This window comes from Dreissena polymorpha, chromosome 15 (assembly GCF_020536995.1).
Source record: "Dreissena polymorpha isolate Duluth1 chromosome 15, UMN_Dpol_1.0, whole genome shotgun sequence".
Classification (NCBI taxonomy): Eukaryota; Metazoa; Mollusca; class Bivalvia; order Myida; family Dreissenidae; genus Dreissena; species Dreissena polymorpha.
In genome coordinates this window covers 60,672,041-60,688,752 of record NC_068369.1, presented here as the reverse complement: position 1 = coordinate 60,688,752, position 16,712 = coordinate 60,672,041, and the positions used below count along the sequence as shown (strand labels likewise).

At 32.6% G+C, this 16,712-nt stretch overlaps 2 long non-coding RNA genes across 3 annotated transcripts; one reads left to right on the top strand and one right to left on the bottom strand.

Annotated features, from left to right (window-relative positions):
* The first annotated feature begins 692 nt into the window (after positions 1-692).
* LOC127860792 (uncharacterized) lies at positions 693-3,266 on the top strand. The gene is made up of 3 exons (XR_008039924.1): positions 693-909; positions 1,459-1,644; positions 2,480-3,266. It is a non-coding gene; the product is annotated as an uncharacterized LOC127860792 (long non-coding RNA).
* A 726-nt stretch (positions 3,267-3,992) lies between these two features.
* Positions 3,993-7,569, bottom strand: LOC127860793 (uncharacterized). 2 transcript variants are annotated; one of them, XR_008039925.1, is made up of 4 exons: positions 7,534-7,569; positions 6,137-6,216; positions 5,496-5,686; positions 3,993-5,062 (listed from the first exon to the last, which is right to left on the bottom strand). It is a non-coding gene; the product is annotated as an uncharacterized LOC127860793 (long non-coding RNA). The 2 variants fall into 2 exon arrangements; XR_008039926.1 differs by having other exon boundaries at positions 5,496-5,681.
* Between the last annotated feature and the right edge of the window lie 9,143 nt (positions 7,570-16,712).

The following is a 16,712-nucleotide window of genomic DNA, read 5'->3' as shown; positions in this document are numbered from 1 at the left end:
CAAAAGAACTTTATTTGCATAGACGGAGTATTAACCAAGATTATACTGTAAATACTGATTTACACTGCATTATATTTAATTATCCTATAAAATATGATTTCTAACCGGTCCATACGAAAGCTGTTTTATGACTGATTTTGCATGCACTTAATTAAGTTTATCTTTTATGAATAACGCGATTTCTCGTTTATAATATGCAATACCGGGGTATATTCGGTCACCATTTGTTGATTAGTCCACTATATTTTTTATCTCAAATCGTTGAATAAAAGTTCAATGGACAGTATAAAAGGCCGCTATTAAGAGGTTGGCTGAGTTTCATCAGCTACAAGGTGAAGGGAATTTTATCTTAATAGTTTTAGTGAAAGGAATGAAAAAACTGCATCTGATTTTTTTTAATACATGTTACAGAAACAATGCAAATATTTATAGCAAAACATCTTATATTCATTTAATGGGGCTTGTTCACACTTTGATAAATTGACAAAATTGAAAAAAATTGTTTCGGATTTGCAAATTTTCATTGAAGTTATGATATTTGTTTTTAAAAAAAAACAACAAATAGTTTCCATGCTCTAAAATTTCCATTAAATGCAACTTTTGACGATTTGAAAACCTGAAAATTATAAAGCGTCTCAAACGCGAAATGAGTTATTTTTAGTCAGAAATTGTGAATGGGATCCCAACTAGTATACCAGAATGCAGCATGCGCATGCGCGCTGCGCTTATCCGCTTTGGGTTTACAAACAATGCATCTCATTTCTTTGATCGAAAAAAGAGAAACAAAAGCCGGAGCCAGCGACATCGCTCGAATTTATTCAATCTTGGCGACAAGACTAAGTGTTTGCAGAACCATAGGAGGATCGTTGGAAGAGACGAAGGCAGGGTAATGGCTTAAACACACGAAATGTAAGTCATATTTTAGAAGCTACGTTTAGTTTTTGGCAAGTGTTGCCTGTTTACAAAGGAATTTTAGCAAAAGTTTGGATAGGTATTTAGTTTTATTGTCTGCAACGAAACCAGATACGCACTGATAACATAATTTGTTCATTGCGCGTTTTAAAATAAGCCTTTATGCCCCTATGCCAAGATGTTCGTATCAACTTAATGAATTCGTTATAACTTACAAGGAACACTGTCTCCAACACGAGTCAAATGAAGCATGAAATAAATGATGAATGATTAATTTATTCGGTATATATTATATTATAAAATATACTGGTATACCCAGGTCGAACCTCAAAGACCTCGTGAAGAGGCCGGTAGGACCTGTAAATAAACTCTGATTCAAAAAAAAAAAAAAACTGGTATGCAAATGTATGTTATATTATGTAATCAATTATCATGATATGATAATATGATTACACAGTTTATTCCCTGATTTTAACATCAATTTTGTTGTTTTTTTAAATTGATATGTGATCAATTTTATGCTCTAAAACAAACCTTCTTTTTAAGGTATTTAGGAAGACGTGCTGGCCAAACTATTGCAAGTTTGACTGTTCAGCATAATGTTAGATCAACAAACTCTTCACCTATGCACGATCATCAGCCCCAGCCAGGTCCTGGCCTGTCATTTGTGTCACAAGGAAGTACCACACCTGGTCATGTGTCAGAAATTGGAGAGATAACATCTTACTTAGAGTATGCAAACAACCCTGTCTTAGCATATTTTAATTGATAAAATAATATATTTATATTCAATAAGATTCTATGTGCTTCCTAAAGTTCCTTGGTAATATAATTGCTTTATCTTTTTTTTTTACCAGAAACTTTTTATGTTATGAAAACCAGAGGATATCTGATAGCTGGTTTGTTTTCTGAACCGTTCAGATAACTTGCATGGTGATTGGTCATGAAATTATTTCAATGCCATCCTCCTCCAATCTCTAGTAGTACAGTAATTGTCAGTGAGTGACTCAAGTATGATAACTTCATCATATAATAAGCTCATAGTCATACTGGTGAATCAAGAAGCCAAGAAAAGTATTGGTAGGTTAATAAGTTACTACTGGTGAATCAAGTAGCCCAGAAAAGTATTGGTAGGTTCATAAGTTAATACTGGTGAATCAAGTAGCCCAGAAAAGTATTGGTAGGTTCATAAGTTAATACTGGTGAATCAAGTAGCCCAGAAAAGTATTGGTAGGTTAATAAGTTAATACTGGTGAATCAAGTAGCCCAGAAAAGTATTGGTAGGTTCATAAGTTAATACTGGTGAATCAAGTAGCCCAGAAAAGTATTGGTAGGTTCATAAGTTAATACTGGTGAATCAAGTAGCCCAGAAAAGTATTGGTAGGTTCATAAGTTAATACTGGTGAATCAAGTAGCCCAGAAAAGTATTGGTATGTTACCTGATTGGCATGATATGAATAAAATAATGTTTAAAATAGCAAACAACTTTCATACATAGTTTATATGATAAGTTTTAGTGTTCATTTCAAAATTACAAATATGCTTATACATATGTATGTTATTTCAGAGTAAATTGAAGGCAGCCAACAATTGGACGGTGGTGCCAATCAATGAAAAGAAGGGATACACGTACATGCACTGAGTACACAGAGATCATCAAGGAAAAAACCCTTCGATCAAAGTTTCTTTTTGATTCAGCTTATCCAAAGCTGATTGCCTCTACAATTGCCCCTTATATATCCACCTGCGGCTAATGAGGAGCTGCAATATCCAATAGGTCAAGGGAAGGCAACCCGGAAACAATATGAAGATTTACTCATACAAATTGGTACATGGTGTATGTAACTATGTTGTTTTAACTAACTTCAACATACCATTATTATGAATTAAAAAATTGACAAAGCTGAAATCAATGATAACCGACTATGGGTAGGAACATGTGTGAATTTGGCAGCATGGTTTTATTATAGGACGTATACCATTGAGTATGAAAGTGCATGTGTGACCCTGGCTGTTTTTTCAGTCAGTAGATGACTTTAGTATTTGAAATGATGCTTGAATTTATTTGTGTAATATGAAGGCGTGACACAATGTGTGACATTATGGTCGACTGTCCTGTCATCATCATGGTGATAAAATGTGATTTTAATAAGTGAACTGCTTATAAACATAGGACAGAAATATCATTGATAAAATACTGATGAACATAGCATACAAGTGCCCTGAAATGCCATGAGAATATGTATTTGAGTTTTAAGTGTGTAAGGTATTGTGAATTTTGTTAATTGTTTTGTTATAAAAATATAGGATCCAAAGTATTCAATCATAGATCACTCTGAAAAAGAAGAATAAGTCTGGCAAATAACTACATAAACAATGGGCCAAGTTCCAGATTTTTTTGTCATAAGTCAAGACTATTAACAGGAATTGTTGACTCTTATAGGTGTTATGTTTCATGATTTGTGTTAAGTTTTTTATGGGAGACCCATGATCAAACATGGTGAATTAATTGTTTTGTTATTACAATAGAGGATCCAAAGTATTTGATATAGGTCACTCTGAAACAGAAGAATTTGTGAAAACCTTGTCTGGCAAATAGCTAAATAAACACTGGGCTCAGCATTTTCCTGATTTTTTGTCACAAGTAAAGACTATGAACAGGAATTATTGACTCTTTTAGGTATAAGCAACCATAGTCAATGTTGAGTGTGTGCTGCACACCACATTTGTTTATGTTCCATTAACAATGACATCAAAGCACAATGCTATATATAGATTATGTATTGTTTTCCATTGTTTATCAGTCTATAAACAACCATTTATTGTAAAAGCCTTACATAAACTGTCATAAAGATGATAAAGTGCTGTTTATCCATAAATAAAAAATTGGTGGAATTCAGAAATAATTTGATCTGTCAAATGTTGAAAGTTGGAAACATTTATTCAAACTGTTATCAATTATAGTTTTGTTTCATAAATATAAAGTAATATGTTTTGTGTTCATTATGTTATGGATTTTGTTGTTTTGGTTTAAAATGTTTTAATAAATAACATGAAGAAATAAGAAGCTAGTTGTTCAATTTTGATTTATTATTACATGTATATTACACAGCAAAACATTACTGCAAGAATGTTAAGTGAACACCTTACTATAATACATGTTGAGTTCAACACTGAACAAAAGAATATGCATCAATTAAAAACAACTCATAATACATTATTATATGAAACTGCATCATGATTCAAAAGTTAAGGAGCATATAGACAGCTAAAACCTAAATAGGTGAGCCTTGCCCTGGGAAAATGGGGCTTAATGCATGTGCGTAAATTGTCGTACGAGATAAACATGTGCTGATCATACCAATCAGGCAGACAATTGCTGCTTTATTGTATTTTTTGTTGAAATGGAGTCTCTTAGAGAAAATCCAGATAAGGCGGAAAGTGTTGCCCCTGATTAGCCTGTGCAGTCTGCACAGCCTAATCTTGAACAACCTTAAGTACATGCATCTTTTAAGAAACTTTCAGTCAAACATGTTTGATGACAGGCACGGCAAAATCAGTAGTAAATTCATAGTATTAATTTGTGTTACATTATACTACTTACATATTGTTGCTGGTTATAAATGTGGAAAAAGTTTGAATATGAATTGCTAAAATACATGTTAATTTTCTAAGAACTGCCCCTTTCATTTAAGGAATACTGTATGTATGCCCCTGTAGTATTTCTGACAAAAGAACAAGATAAATAAATAATTATTAATAGGACAGTAAACTTGGTTTTCATTTTGTATACAAAGGATAATTATGTTCTTTATTATTTACACTATATTGAAAGAAATAAGATTACATCATTTAATAAAGAATGCATTACTGAAGATTCAAATTTAAAACAACCGTTTATCCACTTAAATGTTGCAAGCATTCTTAAACAACAAGACTAAAAAAGCTGTTAACAATAATTTTATGAACTACTTCCTTTCAAAAAAAAAGGCAGGTACAGTTTTGTTGTCGTCACGTTGAAGGTGTCCATGTATCCAAAGGATGTACTGTGATCAATCTGTGTCCTCCACATCTTCAGTGCCAACACGTTGTTCCGAAATGTTTCCTGGATAAGGAGGGTGAGAGGATCAGTCACCACTTAACCCTTTTTCTGAAAAATATGAACACATAAAAACTAAAAACCCCTTGCTAAATCTATCTATATATATATATATATATTAGCTGTTATTGTCCAACTTTTAAGATGCAGGAACATAATGGCCACTGTTTCGACAGTAAATGAGTTAAATTTTCTACACTTTTGATTTTAAGCTGAGACAATTACATGAGTAGTTTTACGTGTTCTATATTAATATTACAAGCAACAATATTTGATAAAGATAAAATGCATTACTAATTCCGTTAAACAGGCCCACAGACAAATAAAATATTTGATATAGATAAAATGCATTAATAATTACGTTAAAAAGTCCACAGAAAAATAACATATTTGAAATAGATAAAGTGCATTATTAATTCTGTTAAACAGGCCCACAGAAAAATAAACATGAAAAATGGGTCTAATTCAACAACAGTAAACATACTGGTCTCTGGCTTGTACAGCATTGTCAGGCCATGCCACAACAAAGCTGGTCTTCATCATGGTCTACCAAATGGACAATTCTTGCAAACACACCATCATGGTTAGCTTGAGGATGGTCCAAGCTGGGCCAGGACAGGCTGTCAGTGATAACTGCTGACTGTCTGGCAGCAATTTCCTTCAACAGCTCCTATGCTTAAGTATAAGTAAGGTGGTCTATGATATCCTTGAAAAGACATTTCTGCATTTAACAATAAATGTTTTGAACATAAAGCTAAGAATTTTGACACAAGATGTAGCTACATGTACATATAGAATTTTTTATTTTTCATGACACCATTTTTAAACATTCCTGTCAGTTTTTTTTTGTAAAATTTCAATATTCACCTAGTGTAGTGTAGGATCATTTTTTAAATTCTTTGCTCATGTAGCAACACAGTTTTACATACAAAGACTTTGTTTTATATATCAACAATAAGTGCGTTGAACTGTGTTTTTTCTGTTTCCATTCAAGAATATTGTGAAATGACATATATTTTTTTCAATGAAATCTCAACTTGCCTGAATATCTGAAAACATTATCTACAAATTATTTCAATATTCTCAAATGAAATCAACAGAAAAAATGCAGCTAAATAAGTATACCTTTTCTGTTTCTTGTACCAAAGTGACAAAATCCAGTGATCCCTTCTTCATAAACTTCTTGGTTTAATTATGGTTGTATCCTATTGAAAAAGTAAATACACAATTTAAACCACTTTTTAAAACTATTTATGGTCTCTATTAAAAAAGTGAGTTGTAAATATGTGGTATTATTATCTAATAAGTGTTCTTCAACATTCAGGAAATCAAATCTTGAGGATATTCAAAACAATTGAAAAAAGAGGAATATCCAGAATATTCTTGGCTTTTACAATATAATGATACATGCATTTCAGATGACCTGTATTTGTTTTATTCATAATACAATGTACTGTTGAAATACACATTTATCAAAATATATACGTGCTTTGCTAAATTAACAAAGAATATAAAGATAAAATACTTTAAATAAAGAAACAATCAGATGCACGAAAAAAAATTGGGGCGAGTTGTCTCTTGGTTGGAGCGAGTCACCATATGTTTGATGCGAGTTTGTTTTGGGGCAAGTTGGTATTGGGGCGAGTTGTCTGGCGCCAGCTACATGCATTTGATGCCATGAATTACTAAACTGTGTTACTATTTTCAAAAATATTTTAGTTATGCAGTTTATTTATAAAAAAGCTGTGCAGAAGAAACTGATATAAATACATTTTAACCCTTTGCATGCTGGGAAATTCGTCATCTGCTAAAATGTCATTCGCTGAATTTCTAAAATTAGCCATTTCTTTGATTTTTTTCAAAGAATACTATCAGAATAGCAAACAGTTTGGATCCTGATGAGACGCCACGTTTTGTGGCGTCTCATCTGGATCCAAACTGTTTGCAAAGGCCTTCAAAATTCGGTTCCAGCGCTTAAACTATGAGTTTTGGGTTTAAATTAATAAACTACCAGTACCATTCAAATGCATTTTAGTTAATAATAAATGTCATTGTCATATAACACACAATAATGAATATGTCAATAAATGCACAGCATCTTGAATTGCCTGCCAACAAATAATGTTGTCACTGTCAGTTATGGGCAAAGAAAAAGATACTGTAATGTTTAAATGATCTCAGTACTCCAAGGCTAACGATAAATTTAATTTATTTGCGCGAATACTAAAGTTAATTCTGTATTCAACTTGGCTTTTAATTTTAGTCTCTATCTGTAACTTAAGTGCACAGGGATCGTTAGGTAAAAAATACTCTATTATACTATATACATATATAACATAATATTTTTACTTAACGGTCCCTATGCTTAAGTGTAAACGAGAGAATCAGTATTTACGCGTTCTGTGATGTATATGCATATACTTATGTAACGAATCATTTGATCAGTTATACTATTTGAATTTACTTTTATAAAAAAAAATCATACGCACTATTGAGTTTTACAATAAAAAAACATATTTTACCTTCTTCTTCCGTGTTTGACAATACAGATTCCGCCATAGTTGTTGTTGTTGCTGTCACAATGCGTGTTTATATTTAAATTTATATTTAAAATCTATATTTAGTCGGGGAAAAAACCGATCCAAGGGTCAGTGGTTCGAGCCTTGGTGCGGCTTACTTTTTTCTTTCTTATTTTAATTTTATTTTTGTTTTATACTGGAGCACGGTGTTTGCGATGTTTAAATTTATCAATTTAAAGCATTAAATGAAAAACTTCAAAAAAATGCAATTTAAGTGTGAACAAGCCCCTTTAAGCCTTTATTTAAAAAAAAAAATACTACTGGGAAAAATGAAAATGTCGAAAGAAAGAAAATATGACGGTACTGAATACAAAATACTGGGAATAATAAAATTGTCGTATATAGGAAGACATATTAGGGCATTCTAAAATAATGTTGGTAAAAAGTATAAATCGTGGTTTCCAACCCACATGTACTCTTACTTGGTAACAGCATGATTATAGCTCAGCATGTTAGCTTAATGCACTATAAATCCTATATTTATAATTTCAAGTATTTGATTGAAGGATCGTAAAATTTACATGAGCATGTTCTATATGTTGACAACAGAATACCATATAACAACATAAAGTCTCAAAGTGGCATAACAACTGGCGGAGCATGTTCTATATGTTGGCAATAGAATACCATGCCTTGGCTGTTGTCACGAGCGTATTAAAAGCGGAGCATGTTCTATATGTTGACAATTAATACCATGCATTGGCTGTTGTCATGAACGTATTACAATAGGCGGGGCCTGTTTTAAATGTTGACAATAGAAAACCAGGCTTTGGCTGTTGTCATGAACGTATAACAGACGCATAACAGTCTGTGACTTGACAATAAAATATCATGCATTGACTGCTATCATGAACATATAACACCAGCTGTAGCATGTACTTTAGTTTAAACCTATTTATTTTAGCTCGATTGCATCGAAAGCCTTAGGCTTTTATAAACGCTCTCGAGTCCGTTTCCTGGGCCTAGAACCAGTACTTGGTATCTTTGGGGAGATCTAAAGAACGCTCCCACGGTGGGGATCGAACCCGTGACCTCACGGTCGCTAGGCAGACACCATATCCATTACACCACGGCGACCTAGCATGTTCTTTATGTTCCGGTAAAACAATAACCGGAGCATGTTCTATATGTTGTCAATAGAATAACATGCCTTGATTGTTGTCATGTACGTATAACAGCAGGTGGAGCATGTTCTGTATGTTGACAATAAATATCATACCTTTACTGTTGTCATTAACGTATAACAATAGGCGAAAAATGTACTATATGTTTACAATAGAATACCACGTCTTGGCTGTTGTAATGAACATACATTATAACTAAAAAGGTGCTCGGTTCATATGTTGATAATAGAATACCATGCCTTGGCTGTTGTCATGGACATATAAAACCAGGCGGAGCATGTTCTATATGCTGACAATAGAATACCATGCCTTGGCTGTTGTCATGAACGTATAACAATAGGCTGAGCATGTTCTATATGTTGACAATAGAATACCATGGCTTGGCTGTTGTCATGAACGTATAACAATAGGCGGAGCATGTTCTAAATGTTGACACTAGAATATCATGCCTTGACTGCTGTCATGAACATAGAACAACAGGTGAAATATGTTCTATATGTTGACAATAGAATATCATGCCTTGACTGCTGTCATGAACAAATAACAACAGGTGAAGTACGGACATGATATCAGCATATTAAGCATGGCTATTACATACTGGACAGGTGTTTTTCCCAGTGTATACCAGTTCCCCACCCCGCACAATCTACGCCACAAACAGATGGAGACTAAATCAAAATTAAATGTCATCTTTGTAAAAATTTAAATATCTTCAATTAAAACTTAATTACACAGGAATTGACACTGTATTACAAAATGTGTCCAAAAATTTAGAAAAAAATTTCTAGTCAGTTTATTATTTAGGAGTGCATGGACACAATCTTGGTAGTCACATTATGCGACCTCGGGCCGGGAAAGTGAACACACGCATGTGAATGAATTCAATACAAAACAGGTTTAGTTTTGAAGTAACATTTGTGCTATTTTAATGTATTGTTGATTGTTATTCACGTAAAATAAAATGGTAGTTTCAGCTAAAATATCAGCAGATGTTGTAGCAATAAATACGATCATGGTGATATTGTAATATTATAGTTGTTTGTGGTGTTCTTGGTGTTCATGCTGTTAAAGCGTTTTTAATTTACTTGTTTGTATTTGCTTTAAAATATGTACGGGAAGGATGCACACAAAACAAATTCCATATGCTTGACTAATGTATACACGCTTTAAAGGTGCCTTTTCACAGATTTTGGCATTTTCTAACTTATTCATTAAATGCTTTATATCGATAAATGTAAACATTGGATCGTAAAAGCTCCAGTAAAAAATCAAGAATAAAATTAAAAAAAGGAAAAGAACATTGCCCGGAACAGGTTTCGAACCAGTGACCCCTGGAGTCCTGCCAGAGTCCTGAAGTAAAAACGCTCTAGCCTACTGAGCTATTCCGCCGAGTACACATAGTTGACGTATTTTATACCTTATATAAGCAATCTTCGTAGTTTCACAAAATTTAACGACAAAAACAGAACTCTCCAAATTATTCAATCGTTTCGCGTTGCAACGCTTTATAAATTTTAGGTTTTAAAATCGTCAAAAGATGCATATAATGGCTATATTAGACCATGGTAAATGTTCAGTATTACTGTTTCCTCACAATTATCATAACTAAATCGAAAATTTGCGAATCTGAAACAACTTTTTTCAATTTTGTCAATTTACCAAAGCGTGAAAAGATCCTTTTAATTGAACTTAATTTTACTAAGATAATAATTAATATTCATCATTATACATTTCACTTTCACAACATCACATATATATATTTAACAAAACAGCAGACATATTACACATCAAACATCTATTTAAACGTAAAACTAACTAGATTTGTACGGCTTTTAAATAATTATCTATCTGAGTTATATATGCACTTATTTGTTAAGTACCAAACATTATTTGTGAAATTATAAACAAAATCCATTCAAATAGAAAACAAGAGCTGTGTTTGTGAAACAAAAATGCCCCCTACTGTGCCGCTTTGAAGCCATATATTTGACATTTGACCTTGAAGGATGACCTAGACATTTCACTACTCAAAATGCCAAATTTTATGTTGCTATCTTCAATATTGTAAAAGTTATGACCAAGGTTACAGTTTTGGGACAGACACACAGACACATGCATACAATGACAGACAGACAGGCCAAACACAATAATCCCTCGATCATTCGATCAGGGGGGCATACAAAATCTCCCTGTTGCGAACATGTGTTTAAATGTCAACCAAATAATAAAGGTCTCACAAGTTCAGCAGAAGATTGCATCACATGTCACTAGATATTGTGGCATGCTTAGTCTTTCTTATCCGTATTTTATGTCTGTCTTGTTTTTTTTTAATAAATGTAACACTTGATTTAATTTTAAATATTAGTTTTTTGAAAACTATTATACAACACATGGTTTTTTATGTAAACATATGTTAATCAGAACCAACAGTACTCAAAAGAATTATAAGTTAATAAAAGCAACACAAATATTGATAATCGCAATGTTGAGTAAATATCGTACATGCATTAAGATTTAACAATAAACATAAAACAAGTGTTGTCCAAAGGCAAAATTCGTTTATAATACTTTCGTTTTGATAGTATAATGTACAGTTTCTCTAATTCAAGTAAAATATCAACTTCAAAGACAAATTCGTTAATTTGATAAATAAAAAAAACCGAAAAAAAATCTACAATACTGTAAATACAAACTCCAAATGGTCTTTTTGTTGTCTGTAAAGTGATGCATTATGTTTTTGTAATAAATTATAACCTGAGGTTTAATTGAAAAGTAGCCAGACCTTGTCAGATACAATATATTGTAAGATGCATGAAGAACGGATATTTTGCAAATTAATTAATATTTCTTAAGGCTTTTTTTTAATAAAACAAGTCACATTAAATTATAACATTTACAGCTAAATGTAGTACGTGTTTTTTTTTGCTTTTCATAAAAACACCATATTTATATGCTACTGTTAGCGCCTTATAGACTTCCTAATTAAAACAAAAAAGTATTAAGGCAAAAACTATAAAATTATTTACAACACAGAAATTAATATAAACCATTTAAAAAATAGTTTATTAACACCTTGTTCCAAACTATTTATCCGAAACAAAATATAGACGGTCATTAGGCTTACATTATAACACTGCCATACATATGTACTACTGTAAACGCCTTACTTAATACTTCCTTTTTGGCACAAAAGAAAGTATTAAGGCAAACACTGCAAAATTATATACAACACCAAAAGTAATTGAAACCATTCAGAATATAGATTATAAGGGCCTTGTTCCAAACTATCTATCCGAAATAAAGCAATAGTCAGTCATTAGGCTTAAAATTTTACAATAAAATATCTATATACTCTCTCTCCTATTAACGCCTTATTAAAGACTTCCTTTTTGGAATAAAATAAGAATTAAGGCCAACACTAAATAATTATATATAACACAGAAAGTAAAATAAAGCATTTAAAAAAAGTTGATTTAGCTTATTGTTCCGAACTATCTAATGGAAACAAAACAATATACATTCATAATGCTCAAACTATACAACATAATAATAAAATAAGAATATCAAAACATAACTTTTTTTCATCGATTGATTCGGTCATTATGCAACAATTTGACATGTATAAGCAATTATACTTTAACAATAGAAATATATTTTTATGTTCCTAATTTGTAAAACCAGCCTTGAGTCTCTGTTTAAATACACCATTATTTCAAGAGCAATCACATTTTTTTTGTAATCTATTTTTGTTTCAAAGCAATTTCTTGAATCAAAACTAATTATTTGATTATCTATATCACTGAAACATCATCAAATATATAGAACACATCACATATATGTTAAACACATACCGGTAAAACATCTATATAAAAGCAAAGTTGACTAGACATTTATTGCGTGCATTAATAATCTGTGCTTATAATATATGCAATTATTTTCAAAATAAAACTAAAATAAAATCTGCTTCTCTCGTCATTTATCACAATGGTGTGTGTATCAAATTATTATAATATATGCCTCCAAATTAGAGTGGAATAACACATGCAACCACAGAAGAGCATACTCCTACCATGCTCAGTCTTTTATATCTGGTTTTAAGCCAGTCTTGTTATTTTATAAATGCGACTCAATTCAAAATATTAGAAATACCATCATATTCAAATGTTACATTCTACTCAAGTTAAGTTTAACACAGACAGAATAACTATTAATAGTAAGTCCTATATAACTCCCCCATCTACCAACTTGAAAGGAGGCTATGCTACATTTGTAAATTAAATGTGAAATCTACCCATATGAAATGTGTTTGCGATAGTCTGTCAGATCATGAGTAATGCCCGATAAAAAAAATGAAGTTCAGTAAAAACATTCAAAAATTATATCGCCCTTTATACTGGCTTCAAAAAGCAAAGTAATACATACAAGATTGTTTTTATTCAGTGGCCAGTTAAACAGAGTTTGGTCAAGAAACATATATTTACAAACTTAACCCAACAGGGAGACCCTTTGAGGCATACATGAATGCATAACGTATAACAATACAGAATACGCAATTGGGATTGAGTGATCGGTTTAAGCGGAAACACAGAATATTTTATTTGAAAACGAGTGTTTGATATTTATTTTTGAAAATTACGTTATTTCCAATATAGTCAGAAATAATACATCTGCAAACAACACTTCATATATTTGGGTTTCATCTAATATGGAAATGCCGACATGGACTATTTTAATTGTTCATACTTAGCATCGACCAATAAAATATAACGAAGGTGGGAGTTGTTAACCTTATTTTATCCCGTATGACATTCAAAACTTATGAAAGACAACAATTTGCTCGTCCACATTGACTCATGCAACTATTCATAGTAAGTAACAATATGACAATTTGTCAATATTAAATAACTCGACTAGATGTTTTGACTAGAAGTGTCTCATGTAGACAAAGAAAGGAAAGTAATACATCCAATGTCGTCTATCTTAGACAAACACACCCCGCACATTTTAAAGTCCTACACGTAGGCATTATTCCACATTATATTCGCATCGTTTGCAAATGAAAGTGTCAGATCCTGCACTGTGTAGAGCTTCCCCTACACAGTGCGGCTTCTTGTGGAAGTAGCACTCGCACATCCCACAACGCATCTAAAATATATCATAATAATTATATGTACGGTGTGGACAACAATAAATCAATAAATGGTATTCAAATAACCTTATTCGTTCTTTTTTTCTAAATTCAGACATCATAAACTTATTGAACGGTTTTATTTCAAACATATCAATAAATTAGGCACTTTATGTACAGTTTTCCTTTGCAAGTGTTTTCGTCATAAAATATAACATTGATCGGCATATAAAGTCATTGATACCCATTTGAGTATTTTCGGACATGTGAATTTGTTTAAGCTGTAACTTGACCTAGATATTGGCCTGAATGTATTTCCATGCGTATAACGGTAAACTATTGTACACTTTTCTTTTGTTATACCGGATTACCAAGTTTCCTCTTTAAATATATACAGCGATAGATTCGTAACTCAAAAATCTATTATAGATCAATAGAATCTGTTAATTTTCCACACGGTGAGAGAGCAAATCAAAGAGCAAAATGATGATTTTTTTTCTACTTTACTATCTAAGAATGAAATGATTTTAAAATTCCTACCAACTTTTTCTCCCCTTCTGGTTTCCAACCACATGCAGGACAGCACTCTTTAACATTCACTGAATATAATACATGATAAATGCAGGTCATGTGAAATATTATAATACAAACAATTTAACATATTATCCCGAAAATTCGATAATAACATACATTTATGATAGACAAATAAGGCGCTTGAATTGAAAAATTGAAAAAATAAACTGTAAAGGGTCCGTTAATACATGATGGCTTGTACTTATACCTACACTTGCCTTATACTAATAATGTGGAATTTGTTTGATACAAAAGCATTCATAATATAGTCTTAAGTGTTGAACTTTCCACTAAAAATTCACTTGTAACATTCAAATGTATCGATACCTTCATATAAAAGAAGAGTGGCTGCAATCTCTTTTCTTTTGTTGAGCACGTCCTTCTTTTCAAAGATACACGGCAACCCCAAAATATGGTTTTCTGCGAGCTGAAATTAGTACGTGTTTGAATAATAGTAACGCATTTAAGCAAAAGGCCGGTTATGATTTTATTTAATGACAGTGGTTTATACTGTGTACATGTTCCTGAAATTTTGATGTATAGTATAAATTAAAATTTCACATATTTTTCTTCAAAAAAAGCTCCTACGAAAAACACCTAAGGTTTAAACTGTTAGTATGATCCTTGTTATCTTAAAAGCGACATTATGTCGTCAATTTGAAATAAGATTTGCCATTTACACAATTTTATCACATTTTAAAGAAACATATATGACAGCGATTGATGTCATACCATCACTATGTAAATGCCACAGTTGACACCATCAGTCTGTTTTGAATGAACTGGAACTTTCAGCCTCAAGTTTGTGTTGTCATTCAAGGTTCGTCCGAGAAAGTTTCTGAAGAAAGAATGGCAACATGCAATTAAACGACCCATGGCAACATGCAATTAAACGACCAAAATGTTTGCACATTTACATAAAAAACAGAATTGTTTAATTTTCACGCGAGAACAAAAACGGAAAAAATGATTTGATAAAATGTAGTTTATGTTATCAGTTGATGCTGTTCACTTTAGTACATTATTCAACTTACTTCCAGTTTTGTAACACGTGTCTTTGTTGGAAGGCTGTTTCTCCCAATGAGTCATAAAAGTACAGTATGCTTTCAATTTCTTTATGTATAGGTTCAATACTCGCCGGTTAAAATATTTCTCCCTTTGCACAAAAGAAAGACTACATTATACGGAATACCGTGAGGCCATCGTGGTTACACATTAAAATCCAGAGGGCGACAATGCGATAGTACGATGGCGACAATGCGATAGTACGATGGCGACAATGCGACAACGCGATATTACGATGACGACAATGCGAAAGTGCGACAATACGATGGAGACAGTGCGATAGTACGATGGCGACAATGCGATAGTCATATCGTACTGTCGCCATCGTATCATCGCATTGTTGCCATCGTACTATCGCGTTATCGTACTGTCGTCATCGTTTTATCGCATTGTCGCCATCGTACTATCGCACTTTCGCCATCGTATAGTCGCACTGTCGTCATCTTATTCTCGCACGATCGCATTGTATCCATCGTACTATCGCACTTTCGCCATCGTATTGTCGCACTGTCGTCGTCGTATTATCGCATGGTTGCCATCGTACTATCGCGTTATCGTACTGTCGTCATCGTATCATCGCATTGTCGCCTCGTACTATCGCTTTGTCGCCATCGTATTGTTACACTGTCGCCATCGTACTATCGCATTGTCGCCATCGTACCATCGCATTGTCGCCCTCTGGATTTAAATATGTAACCACGATGGCACTTACGGTATTCCGTAACTTTAAATGTGTGTGTCAGATATTAAAAGATGGTTAAAACATTTACCTTGCTTTGGTAAAATGCGGTAATTGTATAAGGCTTGATAAAGTTGTGATTAGTAAATGGAGACAATTTCAAACTTTCTTTCGGAGCTTTGATATTATGATAATTATTTAATAGCAACCACAAGACCACGTGTCACGAAAAACATCATATTTAATGATGTTTATTGATGTAAATAGTGTAAAAGAGTAATCGTCATAATCACCATCATCAGCACAATCAGCAGATTTTCGTTAAAGTTAGCATATTCATCATCAGTATTGTAAGGGTCATCGTCGTTGTTGTCATTATCACAATCGTAATAATCATCGGCATGAGTATTAAAATCGTCGACGCGATCTTCCCCATCATCATCATCATCATCATCATCATCATCATCCTCATCATCATCCTCATCATCATCCTCCTCCTCCTCCTCCTCCTCCTCCTCCTCATCATCATCATCATCATCATCATCATCATAAT